Source organism: Pogona vitticeps, chromosome 5, assembly GCF_051106095.1.
Source record: "Pogona vitticeps strain Pit_001003342236 chromosome 5, PviZW2.1, whole genome shotgun sequence".
NCBI classification, from domain to species: Eukaryota; Metazoa; Chordata; class Lepidosauria; order Squamata; family Agamidae; genus Pogona; species Pogona vitticeps.
In genome coordinates, this window is record NC_135787.1 from 181,498,406 (window position 1) to 181,520,379 (window position 21,974).

The 21,974-nt window shown below is 41.1% G+C and overlaps 1 protein-coding gene across 16 annotated transcripts in view; it reads left to right on the plus strand.

Annotated features, from left to right (window-relative positions):
• Positions 1-21,974, plus strand: part of CALD1 (caldesmon 1) — a 210,657-nt gene that overhangs the window by 76,981 nt on the left and 111,702 nt on the right. For 13 of the 16 annotated variants that reach the window (XR_013536792.1, XM_020811389.3, XM_020811393.3 and 10 more), the window contains exon 2: positions 3,395-3,496. The exons of the other annotated variants lie outside the window; for them this stretch is intronic. The gene's annotated coding sequence lies outside the window, so the exon portion shown is untranslated. The remainder of the gene's footprint in view (positions 1-3,394; positions 3,497-21,974) is intronic. 16 annotated transcript variants of the gene reach the window in all.

Here is a 21,974-nt window from a genome sequence, read left to right on the forward strand (position 1 = left end):
TGTCTTTCACCATTTAAGAGAGCACCACATTCTACTTAGGAGCTAAACACATTGTCTAGTCTGACCTCAAGTTGTTGGCCAGTGGCACATTTTGAAATGGCAAGTTCCACAGTTTGATTATCCGCTGGGTTTAGAATAGCCCTGTATGTTGGAAACACAGATTTATCTGTTTGAATTTCTCACCAATAATTCCTAAGAATATTTCCTTTCCCCTTACTATTCTATTGCTGTTATTTACTCTGTTGCTACTTCTGTACTATCTCACCCCCCAATAAGTATACCTCTTTTCTTCATCTCTGATTAGTGTATGGAAACCCTAGCCAATCAGGGTTATTGCCCTCAATCTGAGATATATAAACAATCAGGTCCAATGACTTGATGATGTCACTGAGAACAAACAAACGGAAGGCAAACAGAGCCAAGATGGGAAAGCGTGTGATACAGCAGAATGCAGTAGACAGCAAAAGAATCACAATGAATGCAACAGAAAACAGATACATAGCAAATGAGTAGACAAGGAGAGGGGTTTCTTCTGCCAAAAATGTTGCTGAATTTTTTTTAAAAAAATCAGAATTTCAGCTGAATCCAACCTATGATGCAGTTTTCATACACCAGTTTTTCTGTTGATTTTTCTGTCTTCCCATGGCTTGTGATGGAATGAATGTCTCATTTTGCACTATAGGTTTATAATGTGACAACTCTGTTTCTAGATTAAAAGGCTGGCTACTTAAACAGCAGCCAAAAAAAGAGAGAGGGCATCTATCACTAAAAAGCAAAAAGCAAGAGGAGACTATTTTGAATAAAATTGTATATGGAGGACACCTTCAAAAGGAGGATTGTCCTCCAGAAACTCTTCAAATGGAGTCTCTCTTCAAAGTGGTAACTTAGGCACCTTGCATGTCAGAAATACAGCTCTGAAAAGTAGTACTTTGATGGGGTCTATGAATATGTCAGAATGAGGTGATGGAATCCTGTAAATATAAAATGGACATCACCACTTTTGTCCTGCATGTGGAAAGTACATTTCTGAACACTTTCTTCCTGTTGGAAACCACACCATAGGCACAGTCATTGCCATTGCATAAAGCCCTTCGTTAAGGAGGTGCAGGTTGTGTTCCTGACACAAGTCTAATTGTGTGCTTAATCATGCCTCCAGGAACACAACAAGCACATGGTTTGTGGGCAGCAATTGTGCTGAGGCTTCCGTGATTTCTCTTATGCAGATATAAGTTGGCAATAGTGAGACTTCTAATAAAAATCCTTGTATTAATAAGTACCCTGCAAGCAGAAAACTAACAGTGGAGTGAGAGGACTGGATTTTTGTTGTTTAGTTGTTTAGTCGTGTCCGACTCTTCATGACCCCATGGACCAGAGCACGCCAGACCCTCCTGTCTTCCACTGCCTCCCAGAGTTGGGTCAAAGTCATGTTGGTAGCTTTGATGACACTGTCCAACCATCTCATCCTCTGTTGGCCCTTTCTCCTCTTGCATTCACACATTCCCAACATCAGGATTTTTTCCAGAGAGTCTTCTCATGAGATGGCCAAAGCATTGGAGCCTCAGCTTCAGGATCTGTCCTTCCAGTGAGCACTCAGGGTTGATTTCCTTCAGAATTGATAGGTTTGTTCTCCTTGCAGTCCAGGGGACTCTCAAGAGCCTCCTCCAGCACCACAATTCAAAAGCATCAATTCTTTGGCAGTCAGCCATCTTTATGGTCCAGCTCTCACTTCCGTATGTCACTACAGGAAAAACTATAGCTTTGTCTATTCGGACTTTTGTTGGCAAGGTAATGTCTCTGCTTTTTAAGATGCTGTCGAGGTTTGTCATCGTTTTCCTCACGAGAAGCAGGCGTCTTTTAATTTCATGGCTGCTGTCGCCATCTGCAGTGATCACGGAGCCCAAAGAGGACTGGATAGGAGGACCCTAATGAACTTCTTCTGAAGGAAAAGTCCTGCCAGCATAGCAGTATCGGATCATACCTGTTGCAGAAGCATTGTTGTCATGCAAATGAAGGGTGGGAGGGTATTCATGGCTATTATCAGTTATGCCCAGTGCTTAACATAAACAACGCAGTCTTGCATAGCTACACTGGTGGGGCTTTCCATTCTGTGGACGTTCAAGAGGATGCTTGCCTGAATATTTTGCATGTTCTGACCTAGGATCACAGGAGCTTCATTCTTTGTGCATGGACAAGCATTGGGGGAAAAAAGGATGTGTCTGAAATGATATAGTCTTCACCACCACCTTCAAGACTGTACCCTCTTTGATCACGCTGATGCAGAAAGAAAGCGAGGAAAAGGAACAAACCTATCGGCTTAGTTCCCACGGAGATAAATGGTGGGAGAGATAAAATGGAAAAACTAGGGAAACCCCATATGATAAATAACAACTAAACTGTTCCCATGAGAATGGAAGAATGTGATGTTGATTTTAAGTATTATGTATGGTCCATGGAGGGAAAATGGACACATTGGGTGTTGTGCTTGAAATGGCCTATATGAAAGTAGACTGGTCTAATATTACATTGTGCACTCACCTAGCTTTATGACTGTAGGGTATGCTCTGCAAAGCTTTCGATAATAAAAAAGCAAAAGAAAATACATCCCCCCCCTTCCCCTCAAAGGCTACAGATGGAATGCTCACCAATCCCCTGATGGCAAAAGCTGTGTTTATTTTTAATTAAAAAATAACAGAGCTGAGTTGAGTTCAGTTTTCCCAGCTGTTATTCTTCCATCATAGCAGCCCATTGGCTGTTTTCCCCTTGATAATCCCTGTCATTCTTTTTTTTTTCACTTGGCTTGAATGTCTTTACCTAAAAAATCTATATTAACATTAGTGAGCATTTCGTAATACAAATGCCCATTAAGGGATAAGCAGCCCTTTCGAAACTGGGCATAAATTCCACAGTTCCAATCCCGTCTTGTGCAAAAGAAGTGGGGCCCAACCAGGATGTACACCTTGTATTATATGGTTCCAAGGTGTATTTAAGCAGAATAAGCATCAGTGGGACAAAAGTGGCTCAATTCATTTCATGAATCCATTTATCTCTTATTTTGTCACTCTATGAGCACAGCTTCTTCATTTATTCATTCCTTATTGTGAAGTTGCTCATGTTCTTGTCTGATTTAGGAAATTCTAAATTATCAGTCCAAAGAACAGTCAGGAAAATAAAGATTCTAGCTTATTATGTAGCTGAATATATATCATGGGTTGAAGCTGTTTTAACATCTATCAATCCTGTTTTGCCATTGGATGAAGTGAAGAACTGTACTTAATAAAGGCGTATGACATTGCTTGTACTGTACTTTTATTCTTTTCAATAGGAGTGCGCAATAAGATGAAGACCTTTTGAACAAACTGTCTCATTTATTTCCTGAATTCTGCTCTCTCCGCAGTGTTGGTCTACACAGAGTGCAGTGTCGTTGCTCAGAATTAATCTTAGCCTCCTCTCCCTGTCCTTGGCAGGTGATTTACAGGCTTTGAAGGTGTCCATCTGTGTGAGTAGAATGGAAATTCCCACTTCCGAAACTCTTGTTTCTTTGCTTGCATCCCAACCCTCCACCCCTTGAATCCACATTCTGTACCATAAAAATGCACAACAATTATAGTGAAGCAGTTCCTGGTATTTTACTTAAGGAAAACTGATATTTTATTTGGGGGAGGGGGTTTACTTTGCTTAATGAGAAGAAGGGAATTCCATGTTTTGCATAGCTGAAATCCATACTTCATCCTGCCCATGGTAAAGTATGCATCATCTTGGAAGTCATCAGTCTAATTCCCTGTTTAGTACAGGATCTGACCATAGCATCCCTGATACATGGCTATTCAGCTTCTGATTAAATGCCTCTAGCAATGGAACAATCCTGACTGAATAGCTCAGTGGTTTAAGTATCTGGCCAGGGGGTGGCTGCTAGTTTCCTCATTGTGCTTCTCAGGGGGACAGCCAGCCTATGTAGCCTTGGGCAAGCTGCCCAGTCTCAGGAGGCCCTCAGAAGAAGGGAACGGTAAACCTCTTCTGAGTATTCTCTACCTAGAAAACCCCAGAAAGAGTTGCCACGAGTCAGAATTAACCTGATGGCATGCAATTAATATGAGCAATGGGGAATCCATTACTGCCCGAGCATCATTCCTGTTACCTGATTGATGGCCTTTTGCCCATTATACGGTGAATTTTGCAGTCATCGTATGGTGCTAAAAATGACAGATTTGTGGAAAAACTTGGGTGACAAAACATGAGTGTAAGATGTAGCCTGTATTTTCATTATCTCACAAAACAGTTGAGTCAACAACTGTAACTTCATAGGAAACTTCCATATTCCAGGAAGAACTGTTTGTCCGTCTAATCCAGCACAATCTGCTTTGACTGTGGAGCTTGGAAAATGAAGAAGAATTAATATAATAACTTGTGAAGGACATTTATTAGTGGATCTTAAAGCATCATTCAACCACGGCCTGGTTATGGATGTTGTAGTACGTAGTTACTCTTTAACCAGATGCTGAGGAGCACTTCTCCATAATAAAGCTCTGGATATTGGACAGGAATCTTTAATCTAATTCAGTCTTTTTATCTGCAGATGCTACTGATATGGGAGATGCCCTTTTTACATGCCAGTACTGTATATAGGGACGTGGTGGCGCTGTGGGCTAAACCGCAGAAGCCTGTGCTGCAGGGTCAGAAGACCAGCAGTCGTAAGATCGAATCCACGGAGTGAGCGCCCGTCGCTTGTCCCAGCTCCCGCAGTTTGAAAGCATGCAAATGCAAGTAGATAAATAGAGACCACTTCGGTGGGAAGGTAACAGCGTTCCGTGTCTAAGTCGCACTGGCCATGTGACCACGGAAGATTGTCTTTGGACAAAAACGCTGGCTCTATGGCTTGGAAACGGGGATGAGCACTGCCCCCTAGAGTCGAACACGACTGGACAAAAACTGTCAAGGGGAACCTTTACCTTACCTTTACTGTATATACTCTGCTATTGAATAATGGTTCTCTGGTTACCACGTCTTATCTTTGCATCATAAGGCACGTAAAGCTGAGAGATGATTCCTGATCCAAGACCACCCAGTGATTGTCATAGCTGAGTGGGATTTCAACCTATCTCTCTCCATTATTAGTGTCATCCTTTGTAATTTATTCTGTGCAATAAAATTAATTTTAAATGACATTTTTCAAAGTCTTTTAAAGTCTTTTTCAAAGTCTTTTAAAAATTCCGATCTTCATGACTGTGTGGGGATTTGGATCTTGATTTCCCCATCTTAGTCCATCATTCCAGCCTAATCTCAAGAATGACCATAATTTTGCTTTGATTTCTATTTTCATAAAAAAATTTGGATTTTCTTTTTGCATAACTGCTTTAAATGTTTTTCTTTGTATATCTAATGGGTATTTGTGCTCAAGGAGAAGCTTCAGAATGTTTCACTGGTTTTCACTGTAATTTCACTGATCCTAGAAATACAATTTCAGTGACTCAATCCCACTTGGAGTTGTGTAGACACAATGGCAGAAATTCAGTTGGCACAACTCTGCTGCATAACTGGTGAGGTTGTCATTACCTGGCAATGTTAATGTTTATTTTAATTTAATTTAATTTATTTAATTTAATTTAATTTAAAAGTTCCTATTCCCTCCATCCTAGTTCTGAAGCTTCTTAGGGATCATTTTTTCCCTAGAGAAAACTTTGGGAGCCTCAGGAGGATGGGGGAAGCCTTTAATATTTAAAATTTCCACCAGATCATTACTGGCAGACCTGACTCAGCAGCAGGACTAGTGACAATGGCTTTCTAATATTAAAGGCTTCCCCCCCTCATTGCGAGGCACCCAAAGTCTTCCCCAGAGCAACCGGAATCCCTAGGGAGCCTTGGATTTTGAAGGGGGAAGCAGAAATAGGAAGTGTTCAAATAAAATAAAAATTAATGTTCTGGGTGATGTCATCATTACCATTTAAACCCAGCTGAGATGCACAAGAAGATGTTTAGCTACTGAAATGAGTATGATAGAAGTTAGCAATGACTGACTGAAATTCCATTGATTTTAATACATCTGTCCTAGGTGTAGTCATAGATTGTTATTGGAGGTGGATAATCCGCAAAAGGTGTTTCTGTATGATTGATGGGATAGTGAATCCCAAAGCTCTTTTAATTCTCCAAAGTGTGAGAAGTCAGTCATCCCATTCATTTGAGTAACTAATCCCAAATTTGGATTTGAAGCATAGGATTATATTAAGCCCTTAACACAGGTGAGGACCTAGTCTTACATCTTAGTGGAACTAGCCTTCTGATTGACAAGAGATGTCCAAAGGCAAACATTCTTGGTAGACATTCTTTTCCACCATGCTTAAGAGGCCTTCCGTACAAGCTCTATTACCTTGTCTCCAGAAATCAGTATTACATCAAAAAGATAATAGAAGATTTGCTTGTTTTTACTCACTGTGAGTGCTATATGAACAGGTCTCCACATTTCCCTATTTATATGGGAATATGAAATGTACCTTTAGATAAATGTACATGCCACTTTGGGTTTTTGAAGCTGTTTTCAAAGGATAGGAAGAGCGGTTGTGTGTCATTCGCTATTAGGCTTAGCTTCAAAAGTCTGACTGAGAATGAGGCTGACTCTTAAAAGGAGCAAGATTTGAGTGAACAATAGCTTTATGATGCCAGATCTTCTGGCAGACTAAAAAGGCGTGTGACTTCAATCGCATGTTTTGTTGAAGGCAGGCATCTCATCTCTTCTGAAATATTTTAGCCTTAAGCAAAAACAGGACTTTCCCTTGTGAGTGCAAACGGTGCAATCTGGAGCATAATTGTTGAATTTGGAATGTAAGGCTTGTTCATAAGAGGACAGGTGCTATAAGCTGGTTTGCAGCCGAGGATTCTGATTGGAAATGTCTGCAACCTGATCATTGTAAATTGCCAAACTTTGAACCCCTCCTGTCATTTTTATCTGTATTCATTTATCTTAACATTCATCCACATGGATAAAAACACACAGAGTGACATTTAGGAGAATTTCTACTCCAACAGTAATTACAACATATTGAGAGCTAGCAGTAGAAACAGGGTGACATTTTCTCATATTTTCCAAACCCATTGAGAATTCCAGTGTCCCTCACCATGAATGGAGTCAACCCACTGATGACCAGTGTGTGTCACTTCTGCTTCTAGCCATCATGGTTTGCCAGACAATGGCATGGGGTATCTTTTGCTCTAACAGATTACATTGCCTAGAGTAAAAAGCACTCCAAAAGTAAAACACAGCAGATTTCTTCTTACAATGTTTGTCTCAGCTGTTTATTATTTGTAAAAACAAATAAACCAAATTCTACCTGATAAGTGGCTGAAATACAGGACCATTTTTATCACTCTTCAGATGACACTCATAATGTGCATATGTTTTTGGCTTAGTCCTGTGCTAATTTTGCAAAATATGACTCTGGAAAACTAAATTGTTCTATCTACGCTGTTTCCCCGAAAATAAGACCTAACCTGGAAATAAGCCCTAGTATGATTTTTCAGGATGCTCATAATATAAGCCCTACCCCCCAAAATAAGTCCCAGTTAACTGAAACCCCACCCTCCATAATTGTGCAGCAACCAGAAGAAGATGACATAACTGTATTTGAATAAATGTAGATTGTTTTACATGAAAAAAGTAAAATATCCCCTGAAAATAAGCCCTAATGCATTTTTGGAGCAAAGATTAATATAAGACCCTGTCTTATTTTTGGTGAAACATGGTAGGTGGGTAAGGATTAACCCTGTTTTTTTTTTCTTTTTAACTATATTCTATTTTTATATTTAGTTTATTTCTTGTATTCTCTCAACTGTTTTTATGTGCCTGAAGAGAGAGTTAATGGAGGCATTTTTCTGGTACCCTAGAATCAGACTTGCTATGAGACTGATTCTAGGGTACCAACTGGCTCCTACATGCTGCCAAATTGCCTGTGAGTTATAGTGACCTTATGAATGAGCGATCAGAAAAAAATTCTGTCCTCAAAAGTCCTGCTCAGGTCTTGTAAATTCTAATCAGTCTATTACATTCTCTTTTTCCTGCTGCCTTCCTCTTTTCCTGGCATTATTGTCTTTTCTAGCTAGTCTTGCCTTCTTGTGCTATGCTCAAAGTTTGATAGCATCAATTTTCTCATTTTTACTTGATTCGACGTAGGATCCACACATGTTTGTCTTTCTGGTGGTCTGGGATATCTGCAAAGCTCGTCTCCCACCACCTAAATTTAGAACTACAGTTCTAAATTTAGACATACCACATTTCTACTCCCATGCTCCTCAGTCTAGTCCCATTATTCATTAATCCACATTGTCATTTTTTCTAGGGTTCTTTTCGTTTGTGGTGGAGTGCATTCCGGTAAGAAAGAAAAGCTAGGGAGAGTCCAAAGTAAATGGTTTGTCTGAAGCAGAGTTGTGACTACAGCAAGGTGGCTGGAGCTTTGACCAAAATTTAGAGGATACAAAAATTGTTGCTGAAAAATGTCAACTCATTGACGCATAACTGCTGGAAGGGCATCCCCAGCACAGAGGCTACTACCAACTGCTTCTTCCTAGGCGGAAGGGAACACCAGAGAGGGGGACTCAGCATGGAACCCATATGGCCACTGTGTGATCAGATCCAAGTGTTCCCTCTCATTCCACTTCTCCCTTGCATATGCCAATCTTATATGACACTAGTGTAAGCAACGCACAATGAAGTCCTAGGTACCAGAATTACTCATTACCGCTCTGACCTAAGGAAACAAAAGTTGTACCTTAAAAAAAAAACTTCAGGCAAAATTAGGCCTGCTATGGTAGGGTGGTAATCAACAGTTCCGTTCAAAAGTGATAAGCAAAAATCCTTTCTACTTAAGTTCTCCATTTCCAAATAGAATGAATCATACAGCAGGAAACCATACACTCCCTGTGGTGTTTTTTTTTTCAGTGACTGCCTGTGTGCGTGTATGTTTTCTTTGTTGAGTAATAAAGGATAACACAACAGTACAATTCTGTTGTTTACCCATGCTGTTCATCATTATATGCAAATAAGATTAGAAAAAGCCCCAAACTGGTCCAGCTTCCCCTCATCCAGCCTCTTTCTAAACAAAGACAAAATATTTTAATCCTCCTAGAATTCCTTTATCCTCTGCATCTGCCCTACAATGAAGAAACATTTTTAAAGCTTTCTTTGAAAAAGACTGCTTTTCTCCTCCCTCCTCCTGCTCCGTACACCACCGGGTCAACAGAGTGTGATTTTACTCTGGCTGAATAACATCTGAGATTCATCAGCTATCGGTGGGCCAGAGAAAACCATCACGGAGGGCCTAATGAATTCTGACTGTTAGTCAGAGAGGCTGGAGAATCCCATTGCAGACGATGCGTGCTTTCAAAACGAAAACAAAGCAACTTGCCTTTGTATGCTCTTGTTCTCTGAGTGAGGCAAGCAAGTTTGTTGCTTGACGACTGAAAGGCAGTGAATTGAAAAGGAAGACGGCTCCTGCATGAGGGCCAGGTTTGCTCCCTATGGTTTGTGTTTTATGGGTCTGTACAAATAAATGTCTTGCTCCTTCTTTCATTCCAAGTGTTGCTTTGCCGTTTGGCAGTGGCTGAACCATCCTTGGACAAGAACCTGCCTTTTCTGGCTTGTCAGGGCCAGGACATGAGGGAAGCCATACCTGAAATCCAGGTTGGCCACCAGGCTTTCTGAGGTCAAAGGTTGTTGGATTCAAACCTAGAGGAGACTTCAGTATCTTTACATTTACTGATGGCACAGAAGGCAAGACTGTTGTGGATTCCTCTACCCAAACCCTCATCAACCCTTGTTGGAACAGAGTACCAATACAGGTAGTAAGTGATCTGAACCAGAGGTGGGGAAGGGGTAGCGCAGTAGGCAGACAGAAAGCCTGGATATGTTTTCAACCTTTCATTTTTCCTAAATCTATACAATATGTGGATTTTTGATGCCAGGTTCCTGCATCTTCTCTGAGATCACTTACTGGTTCTCTATGCTTCCCCATGCTTTGTAAATAAAGGAGAATTGCCAGCATGGTGGGCAGCTCTAGAGCTGATAAAAGGAAATATTGCTTCATGTTGTTGAACTGTGCATTTAACTAAAGACAGGCTAATAACTGCCAGACTGGATGGCTTTATGAAGGAATTACATAGTCATGGAGGATGTGATTATCAATGGCTGCCAGTCATGATGATTAGATACTACTTCCAGTATCAAAGGCAGTATGGTTCTCAATATTGATTACTGGAGAGCTAAAGGAGGAAGATACTTTTGCATCTGGGTCCTCCTTGAGGACTTCCTATTGATATCGGATTGGCCATTGGGTGTGAATCTCAATTTCTGGATCTAACAAAAAACTCTCCAAGTTTATAACTGGCTAATCCAAAGGCTGCATATCGCCAGATGATTAGAAGGGTTAATGTTACCTGCCTCTGTTTTCTTGAGTGCACACCAGCTGAGGTAACCCACCAGGTTCTAACATAGGGTTTCTGCTTCAAGTTTATGAGTCCATCAGGGGATCTTGTAGAAATGGTTTTCAAAAAAGAAAAAGAAAAAAAAAAAAGAAAGAAAGAAAGAAAATGTTCTCTCAGCACAGCGTGTGTTGCTAGGGAAGCACCAAAGCTGAAAATCATTGTTGTCTATTTGGGTGGAGCAGTGAAAGCGATCTAGAAAATGGTGGGCTGGAGTACTTGCCAACCAGCAAGACTGACAAGTTTGCTTAGCTCCTCTCTACAGTGTTGAGACCACGCCGCTGGTTTACGTTTTCAGAGGAGAACATGGTACAGTCCTCCTCAGATTGCATTACTTAAGTATACTGATGGTACATTGTATATTTATATGTCCATTATATAGAACACAACAGAGAAGTAAATAGTTACAAGCGGCATTGCTATCCTTTTTATTTATTTATTTATTTATTTATTTATTTATTTATTTATTTATTTATTTATTTATTTATTTATTTATTTGATTTCTATCCTGCCCATCTAGACCAAAGGTCTACTCTGGGCAGTTATTATCTGTAGCTAGTTAATTCTGGGTAATAAGTAATGTAACTGATAATTACAAAGTTACTTAAGTGAAACAAGTGACACCTGAGTTCCTTGGTATAAGGAGTAACAAAAAGTTACTTTTAAAGGTTACTGTTAATAGTCATTTTAAGGTGTTTTGAGAAGAAATTTTCAAGTTTAATGGTATTGTTGTGACAATACTCACTGATGACAAGGGAAATAGTTCCTAGTTTTGTTTTCTATATTTTTATGAATATTTCCAAGCTGCGATTTCAGAATTGGCCACTAAAGGGAAGAAGAGTATTTCCTTTATTTTACTAGCATGTTGGTACTGGAAATATAACATGTTAATAACATGCAACACCACAAATTACTTGTCTGAATAGAATGAAAACAAGAGCAAATTAAGTACAGAAAATTAGCAAATAATTTGTTCTTTTTAAAAAGCAGAGTTCTTAGCTCTGATGTAAAATTAAATCTTACCCTGTAGATACAAAACTACCTTGAAACTAGATGCTGAGATCTTTTCTTTTCCTTCAGATTTTTAGTCTTTGGTGCAGATACCGGAAATTTTAAAAAAATTACAGACAGAGAGGGCAAGGAAGAGAGCGATTATGAGACTCAGAAGCTTCCTGTTGTTGTTTAGTCATTAAGTCATGTCTGACTCTTTGTGATCCCATGGACCAGAGCATGCCAGGCCCTCCTGTCTTCCTCTATCTCCCAGAGTTTGGTTTAGATTATACCTGACTAGCCCAGTGTTTTTTTGTACTTTCTTCAGTTTAAACTTGAGTTTTGCTATAAGAAGCTGATGATCAGAGCCACAATCAGCTTCAGGTCTTGTTTTTGCTGACTGTATACAGCTTCTCCATCTTTGGCTGTAAAGAACATAATCTGATTTCGTTATTGCCCATTTGGGGATATCCATGTGTAGAATCACCTCTTGTGATGTTGGAAAAGAGTGTTTGTGATGACCAGATTGTTCTCTTGACAAAACTCAATTTATTTATTTATTTTATTTATTTATTTATTCAATTTTTACCCCGCCCCTCTAGACAACGTCTACTTGGGGCGGCTTAGCCTTTGCCCTCCTTCATTTTGAACTCCAAGGCCAAACTTTCCTGTTGTTCCTTTTATCTCTTGACTCCCTACTTTAGCATTCCAATCCCCTATAATGAGAAGAACATCTTTCTTTGGTGTCAGTTCTAGAAGGTGTTGTCAGTCTTCATAGAATTGGTCAGTTTCAGCCTCTTCAGCATCGGTGGTTAGTGCATAAACTTGGATTACTGTGATGTTGAAATGTTTGCCTTGAATTTGTACTGAAATAATTTTTGAGATTGTATCCCATTACAGCTTTTCCCACTCTTTTGTTCACGATGAGGGCTACTCTATTTCTTCTATGGGATTCTTGCCCACAATAGTAGATATGATAATCGTCTGAATTGAATTCGCCCATTCCCATCCATAGCCCAGGATGTCAATGTTTATTCTTGCCATCTCCTGTTTGACCACATCCAGGTTACAAAGGTTCATAGATCTTACATTCCAGGTTCCTATGCTGTATTTTTCTTTGCAGCATCAGACTTTCCTTCCACTTCCACGCACGTCTACAGCTGAGCGTCCTTTCGGCTTTGGCCCAACCACTTCATTAGCTCTGGAGCTACTTGTACTTGTCCTCCGCTCTTCCTCAGTAGCATGTTGGACGCCTTCCGACCTGAGGGGCTCATCTTCCAGCATCATATCTTTTAGCCTTTTGTTTCTGTTCATGGAGTTTTCTTGGCAAAGATACTGGGATGGCTTGCCAGTTCCTGCTCCAGTTGGATCGTGTTTGGTCAGAACTCTCCACTATGACCTGTCCGTCTTGAGAGTCCTTCCACAGCATAGCCCATAGCTTCTCTGAATTACTCACGCCCCTTCACCACAACAAGGCAGCAATCCGTGAAGGGGCAGAATCTTGTTATGTATATCTATATTTATTTTTAAAATGAAAACTGAGATTTTTGACCATGGGTCCTAAAACTTCAAGTAAGCCTCCAAGTATCATGAGGCTTGCAGTAAAACCACACAGACTGGCAGAAATGGCTGATGTACGAGTTTATTGAGACTGTTAGGCATCAACCAGAGTGATTTTGCTTCACTGCCTGAAGAATACAGTTGTTGCTGAAGAGAATCTTATGGAAAGGCTGTTTTGCTCTGTTCAAATACTGGATGCCATACATTTTGCTAGCATGATGCATGCATTCCTTTGTCACTTCACTTTTAAAACATCTGAGTAGGGCTTCTGTTTCTCATAATACTAAGTCAGAATCCAGTGCTTCTCCAGGCAGTGCATTGTTAAGCAAGAATATTTGCTGTTGCAAGGTATGAATATTGGTACCACTATCTTGGAGGATTTTAAAGGGGAATTGTAGAAATTGGTGGAGCCGATTACAGTAATTGAAAGCCAATGTGGTGTAAGTGGACAGAACAGTGGACTGAGACTCTGAAGACCTGGGTTCAAATCCATGAAAACTCATTGGAAGGGGGTAACAATAAATATCTCATATACCTCAGAAGTCCAATTAAGAAGTTGGAAGCAACTTGGACAGGACAAGACGGCAAGCCTATTAATAATCCCCTAACTGCTATGCTGCTGGGGGATTGTGCCAGTTGTAATAGGGGAAAAAAGAGGAACTTCTCCAAGTTCTAGATAGTGTCTGGAAACTTCAGCAGGCCCAAAACGCAGCGACCACATAATGTCCCTGTTACAGCAGCTCCACTGGCTGCCAGTCCATTTCCGGGTGCAATTTAAAGTGCTGGTTCTAACCTATAAAGCTCTAAATGGATTGGGTCCAAACTATCTTAAGGACTGAGCCTCCCATTATGATCCTGCTCAGGTGTTAAGATCATCAGGAGAGGCCTTTCACTGGGTTCCACCACTGTCACTGGTGCATCTGACGGGGATACGGGAGATGGCCTTCTCTGCTACTGCTCTCAGATTTTGGAACTCACTCCTACAGAAAGCCAGACTGGTCCCACCTTTGCTGTCCTTCTGCAATCAGGAAAAAAACCTTTCTCTCCAGGCAAGCTTTCCATGAGTGACCGGCTGCCTGAGTGGGGCTTCTAAATGAATGCTCGTAATTTACTGCCTTGGATGTGTTTTGGTGTTGCTTTTGTTTACTGTATTTTTAGTGTGGCATTTGTTTGATCCTTGTATACTTACTGTTTTTTAGGTTCAAATAACATCTTTTAATGATGCAAACCACCTACTTTTAAAGGAAAAAGGCAGGTGAAAATATTTTAAATAAATAAAATAAGTGTTGTCTCAGATAGCAAGGAGGTCCAGCCTTGCACTTTTCTTGGTATCCTAGTTTTTGTACAAGTATTATGGTTTATATAGGTGAAGTGTTTACCTTCCTCTTCGCACACCTGTAGTCTCAAGCAGTGCTGTAGAGGAACAGTTTCACCACTAATTTGTTCTGTGTGTGATGTAGGCTTTGGTTTCCCAATTCAGCCATGTGTTTAACCAATCTTCTGAGTCTCCCTTGTATATGAAATCACGGTGAGCTTGGTGCTGTGGTCTCTCCATAGTCTTGAGCTCTTTGATCTCCTAAGCTGCTTTTAAATTTGGAAGCATGCCAGAGGCAAACATCCCTTTTTCCAATATGGGAAGCTGTTTTTGCACCATTACAATCCTTGGAGTTATGGAAATAAATTCCATGATCAGCGGTAGGGAGACCTACAATAAGGAAAAAGACATGAAACGCCAGAGGCATTTCTCTTTCATCCTCCTTCTCATTCCTTCTTCTGCAACACTAGAAAATAATACATCTGGCTATATAGAAAAGAGAGGAAATTTCTGTTCAGTAGGATACTATTTTAATAGATTTATCTAATCTGCCAGCTGGCCCAGAATTGGCTTCTCTCTCTTGTTCATTCTCTCTCTCTCTCTCTCTCTCTCTCTCTCTCTCTCTCTCAACATATAAGAATAAAACCTTGGAAGCAGAACTGATAGTAAACTGTAGAAACGTTAAATATTTAAACATTGGCAGGCCTACATGCATCCTTAATAGTGACCCTGAAAGTGCTTCGTCATTTCTGTGTTAATGTTTTGTAAATGTAAAGCAGGAACCATATGTTCTCGAAGCGGTAAGGTAGATGGTGTCCATTCAGACCTCTGCATATTGACATATGTGTGGGTCTGCTTTCATTGGCACCAGGCATTTCAGATTGTTTTCTGTGTTTATGTCTTTCCCTCCCTCCCACCACAATAGTTTGCTTTTGGAACAGTTTGCTTTCCTTACCCTCAGATGAAAACGATGAGCCATGAACCATTTAAAAGCTCCAATTGTGATTTCATTTTAAAGTAGGTAAGATCCCATGTAGTTGGAAGTATACCTTTTTTCCTAGCATTTTTTAAAGAGCTATCTTTGCTGGCATAGTAGAACCTGAGGTTTTGTGATTACACACAAGCCTTAAGGCTCTTCCAAATGGAGCACAAGCTCCTGTACTGATCTTATTAATATTTTTCCATGTGATGCTCTTTTTCTCTTGCTTAGTACAGTGCCTTCTCCTCTAATTTCCTGCACCTTTTCAACCTTTTTGAAAGCATGGTTTATTTTTTAGTGATTCCTTGAATGGGGGGTGGGGGTGGGGTTTGAAGTTTAGTGCCATGGCATTTCCCATTTGAAGCTGGTGTTCACATTGAGTGCCTCCTTGTCGAAAGCTTTCAATCAGCACTCAAAACAAGCAAGCAAGCAAGCAAGCAAGCAAGCAAGCTCCCATGGAAAAATGGATTTCTTTTAAAGTTTTATTAAAGATTTTCTTAAAAATAAAACCCAGCAGCTCTTATTTTAAAAGCCACTTCTCTTCTCTTTGCTTGGTCGTGAAGACGTTCAAGGTTGACTAGGCATCTTGCACATCTTCATGACAAAGCAAACAGAAAAAGAGGTGAAAATATTGCTCAGTTTGGATGAGCCTTTTTTCAGTCAGTGGTGGACTTTCTGAACAGAATCTGAAGGGGTCTTATATCTGGGTAAACGGCCTCCGTAACTGTTGTGTAACTTTGCAAACTCATTGGCAAAACACAGGATGCTGCTGGTGGGTTAGGTGTTTAAAACAAACTTAGACAAAATTCATAGTATTTATTTATTTAATCCACCCATGTAGCACTATCAGAGAGTGTGCCGTAAGTTCTTTTCTAGACTAAGGTTTTGTCACAACACTGTCCTTCCTTATCCATAAAATTGACTTGGTGGAAGTGCTCGGAGAAGACATAACTGGGTACCATTTGTAACCATCACCTGCTTTCTTTCACCATTTCTTTCATCTTTTTTCCTACTGCAGAAAATTAGTTAAGAATAAAAAGACAGCATAACTGTGCCTTCTAATTTTTGTTGTTAATGTTAAGTGCCTCTCATCTGGAGGCCTAGAACAAGAAGAGGTATGAGCCCAAAGATCTTCTAGTCAAAAGTACGTTCTGAGGAAACAACACAGAGAGGGAAGAAAATATATATGTTACCAAATCCAATTTCAGCTAGAATAGACTTATTGAATCAATAGGGATTGTATTGTTAAATTTCATTCACGTAAAAGTCGGTTTAATTTAGCTGGGACTAGTAATTGAATTCAGAGCAATAACTCACAGCTCTGTCCTCCATTCCCTTGTGCTGTGAAGAACTACATCTGCGGGTTTGTGCATCTTTCGCTCTCCCAGTAGGATTGCTGCAGAATCTTGTTCAACTGGCTTTTTAAAACAAGTTGACCTAATCTGAACTCTATGGCCTTATACATACATTGGAATGGAATTTTTTTTGGTACTTTTCTCTGACTTTTGTGAGGCAATTCATATTCTATTGGGAGTGAGCTGGGGGGAAATGTCCATTTTAGGAAGAAAAAAGTTCAAAATGTATATTTCACAATGAGGCCCTCTAGATCTTGGTTTGCCATTGGTGAGTAGAGTTCCCAGGTCTCAGGGCTTCAACTTCGGCCTAGATGGGCGGGGTATAAACTTAATAAATGAATAAATAAACTTTAATCCATAGAATTATTATGATTCGCTAGGTGTTCATCAAAACATTGCCTTTTCTGGCTTTTAAAAACAAACTGGAAGTGAACTGGTCATTTCAGATTGTGAATACCTTCTCCAAAACATTTTCAGTGAGGGTGCAGCCATGTGAGGTCCAGATGTGGGGGGAAAACTGGCTTCTAGACTTCCTCAAGTTGCCTCTGTTTTGCTAACTCTTAAACTCCTCTGGCCACCACAGATGGCTGATCTATGATGGAAAGGTAGCTATAACAAGCCAAATGGCCCAGCTAAATTATTCTGGTTGTTGAGGCAGAGAACAACATTTCCTCACAAACTTCTCTCCCTCTCTGTGGTAACAGTAATACAACAAATAAAATGACAAACCATTTGGTTCCCTTTCCTGACACCCCAAACCTGCCGCCTGAAGCAGCTGCCTCACTCTGTCTAATAGTAGGGCAGAACCCAGCACAACTGTTTCTCACTGCTTATGATTATCCCTGCCTGGCCCATAAAATTCCCATCCTCCATATTTTGGTCCATGAAATGAGATGTTATCTTTTTTAAACAATCTGTCTTTATGAAACTGCCAGGTAACGTCTGAACAGGGGTAACTTCCCCTACGCCAGAACCAAAATTGAACCTTTCCCACTTAAACACAAGTCCTCCGTCCCACTTTGAAGTCCCTTTAGTCCCCGGCAAGTTCAGTGACGAGGCTTCTGTTCCTGGCTTATTCGCTGAAGGGGTTTTCCTAGGCAAGGCCTTTGCAATAGGGATAAATTATACAACCCTACTGGGAATAGGTTGGTGAATCCCCCCTTTCCCTTCTTGTGTTTGGAGTGTCGAGGGGTCTGGCATGCCCTTCCCCAGGTACTGATTGGGCCAGATTTGGTCAGTCGGAAGAGACGGACTTTGAGAACCTCATTATTCATCCCAGTGCCTTCACTTCTTTCATCTCCTCTCCCTCGCCATCAAAAAAAGGAGGGCTTCTGAGGGGGCTGAAGGTTACCGTGTCATCCGTGTCATCTTTAGGTCCCCCCAAAGAGAATCTCTCCAGTCCATGGCTCTTCTTTTAATGCATATTACAACTCCCCTTCATATTCCTTTTTCACAGTTTTCTACCTCCACCAAGCAGGCTTCTTCTCCCTGTTTCTCCAAGATGCCACACCAGTTTTTTTTCCTCCTCACCTCTTTCCTTTATCAAGGTTACCTCCTTCGTCTCCTCTCTCCCACTAGTTTCCTCCTCCCCCTCTTTTATAGTTTTCCCCTCTCTCTTACTCCTTTCTCTCTTTAGGAGCTGCACCTCTCCGTTTTCCCAGGCTAGCTACCTCCCCCGGATAATCACAGGTGACCATTGTTTCTCCCAGGTCAACTGGGGAGCTTGATGTTTGAAAGCTGGCTGGTCCTCGGGAGAAGCAGATGGCCTGCCGACAGGGGTCTTGTTGTCACTATTGTCCTTTTGACATTGCTTAGAATTCAACCTCTGTGGTTATTCTCCAGTTGCCCGTCTGGAGAATTCTGTACATAAATTAAACATGCACCGAAATAATAATTATTAAGTGTATCCAGTGGGAAAACAGATTTCCACTGGTTTACTACAAGCTTCAGTTCAATGTTGTTTCAACACATTTTAATTCCAGAGAACGCCCTCTGTGTGCATGAAGTTCATTGCTTGATGTTTTGAGTATCCCCAAGCTCTGTTTCATGGCCTTAAAGGCACTTTCAGAAATTGTAGACAAAGTCGGTTGTAAACCTGGCAACCAGAGACCTGCCCCGAATCATTTCTGTGTCTCATTCACATTAGTAAAGAACTCTACATCAGCTGTTTTCCCCCTTACCCATGAAGCTTGTTTAAAAACACAAGAATGCAGTCATTGGGCTTTTGCAGCTACCAAGCAATAGCTGTTATATAATGCAGGAGATGCTTATTTTGCCATTGGCCATGGTGTGTATATCAGGTGTTGTAATCTAACATTTTTGGAAAGTGCCAGATTAAGAGCTGACTGGTGTCCATGAGACAATTACTTACTGTCTTACTGTTGCTACCCACCTGAAATACGTTGATAATAATACTGGCCCATATCATAAAGGTCTTGTAAGGATTATAACACAATCTTATACATGTTTACTTGGACAATATCCCTGCTTGTATTCATTGGGGCTTATTTTAGATAACTGTTAATCAAATTGAAGAACCTTCTGATAACTATAGCTGTGCTGAGCCTACAATATGTTTTCCAGACTGTAAGGCTACGGTCCTTTACATACAGTACTTTCATTACTGCACTGAATTCAGTGAGATTTATGCTTGAATAGACATGCACAGAATTACACTATAAAATATCTACAAAAGCTAAGCATTTTAAGCTGTTTTCTGTCTTCTTTTGTACTGTATCTGGTCTTCTTAACCCAAAATTGTTGACTTCAGAATATTAAATATTCATAATATTAAACCATCCATCTCCCCCTGGGTAAAAATATAAGGAATTATGGGCTGTTGTACATAATAAATATTTCCCTCTTCAGTGGTGAATGAATAACTTAAAAGGTAGCTGTTTGTCTTGTAAAATATACTACAGAACACAAGTGGACCTCTCAGCTGAATTAATTAATGTTCCTGTTAGACTTTTTCTTTTGTATTTCCTGAGATCTTGTTCTTTTTCTAGTGCACAATGTTAAAGTTTTATTTAGCCCAGGGTACAGTAAACCCTTTGCGTGCATGCATGTAACCACAAGTGAGTCAGAGGAAGGAGAGTGTTAGCTGAGTGATAAAAGCATTCATAAAACCTACTCATTCACAGGTGATTAAGACTTTTATGTAGCATTTTAATTAAAAATCCAGAAGCATGTTTAGCGTAGCATTGGGAAAAGGCTGTTTTGTAGTACACACAGGAGGGATGACTTGTTAACTGAGGGGCGGGGGAGTCCAAAGAAGCAACCACCTGCCCCCCTCGAATCACAAACCAACAATAATTTTTGTTGTTTAATCATTAGCTCGTGTCCGACGCTTCGTGACCCTATAGACCAGAGCACACCAGGCCCTCCTGTCTTCCACTGCCTCCCGGAGTTGGGTCAAATTCATGTTGGTAGCTTCGGTGACACTTTCCAACCATCTCGTCCTCTTGCATTCACATTTTCCCAACATGAGGGGCTTTTCCAGGGAGTCTTCTCTTCTCATGAGATGGTCAAAGTATTGGAGCCTCAGCTTCAGGAGCTGTCCTTCCAGTGAGCACTCAGGGATTATTTCCTTCAGAATGGATAGGTTTGTTCTCCTTCCAGTCCAGGGGACTCTCAAGAGTCTTCTCCAGCAATACAATTCGAAAGCATCAGTTCTTCGGCGGTCAGCCTTCTTTATGGTCCAGCTCTCACTTCCATACATCACTACTGGAAAAAACAGAGCTTTGGCTATGCAGACCTTTGTTGGCAAGGCGGTCTTTGCTTTTTAAGATGCTGTCTAGGTTTGTCATAGCTTTCCTCCCAAAAAGCAGGTGTCTTTTAATTTCATGGCTGCTGTCACCATCTGCAGTGCTCATGGAGCCCAAGAAAGTAACATCTCTCACAGTGGCAGATTTTACTTTTTTCGGCTCCATGATCACTGCAGATGGTGACATCAGCCACGAAATTAAAAGACACCTGCTTCTTGGGAGGAAAGCCTCCATATCTTCCCCTTCTATTTGCCAGGAGGTGATGGGACCAGTGGCCATGATCTTAGTTTTTTTGATGTTGAGCTTCAGACTATTTTTTGCACTCTCCTCTTTCACCCTCATTACAAGGTTCTTTAATTGCTCTTCACTTTCTGCCATCAGAGTGGTATCATCTGCATATCGGAGGTTGTTGATATTTCTTCTGGCAATCTTAATTCCAGTTTGGGATTCCTCCAATCCAGCCTTTTGCATGTTGTATTCTGCATATAAGTTAAATAAGCCGGGGGATAATATACAGCCTTGTCGTACTTCTTTCCCAATTTCAGTTGTTCCATATCCAGTTCTAACTGTTGCTTCCTGTCCAACGATTATATGCTAGAATAAAACACCAATGATTGTTTAGTGCAGGCTTATCCAACCTGCGGCCTGAGGGCCGCATGCGGCCCAGGTCAGCTCGTAATGCGGCCCAGTGCAATTTTGTATTTTTAAAGAAATTCCAAAGTTTCAAGTTACACTGCCGGCACTTGCGGCCAGAATGTGGCCGGGGCATGCCACAACAGTAGAGGAGGAGAGAGGGAAGGAAGGAAGGAGTGGGAGGGGAGGGGACAGGGGGGCTGCGTGACTGCATTGCACCATCCCCGTCAATAGGCGGACCCCCTCCCAGCCCCATAAAGCCACCAGAGTCGAAGCTGGCAGCCTCTGCTGTCTGAGATCGCAGCTGCCGGTAAGCACGCTTGGAGCGGGGCTGTGGAGGAAGGCTAGGGCTGCCCCCGCATGCGGCCCAAACCAAATGTATGTGCGGCCCAAACCAAATTTTCATCTTCTAATGTGGCCCAGGGAAGGTGAAAGGTTGGACACCCCTGGTTTGGTGTGAAACAAAAGTTTCCTGAAAAGCTATGGATTTCTATAATTCTTCCATTTCCCTGCTTGTTTCCCTCTGATTCTTATTTGCGGCAAACCGTAGTTTGCTATTTCATCCAAATCAGCAAACCAAACTCTGGGTTTATTTATAAACCAGGAGGGAATCTTACAATGTGGGGGGATAACATCACAGAATAGATTAATCAATGGTTCCTGAGGGTTTATCTACATACAGTGGTGCCTCGCAGAATGGGCGCCTCGTAGAGCGATGAATTCGCTCTACAAGGCCGTTTTTGCGATCGCAAATGCGATCGCAAAACGGTGCCAGTATAGGCGGGAAATCGCAGAGCGAGGGTCGGTAAGCTGCTCGCTTACCGACCTTCGCTTTGCGACCCGACAATCAGCTGTTCCGCGGCTTCAAAATGGCCACCGGAACAGCCGAAAGGGGCCGGGGCGCAGCGTTTTCG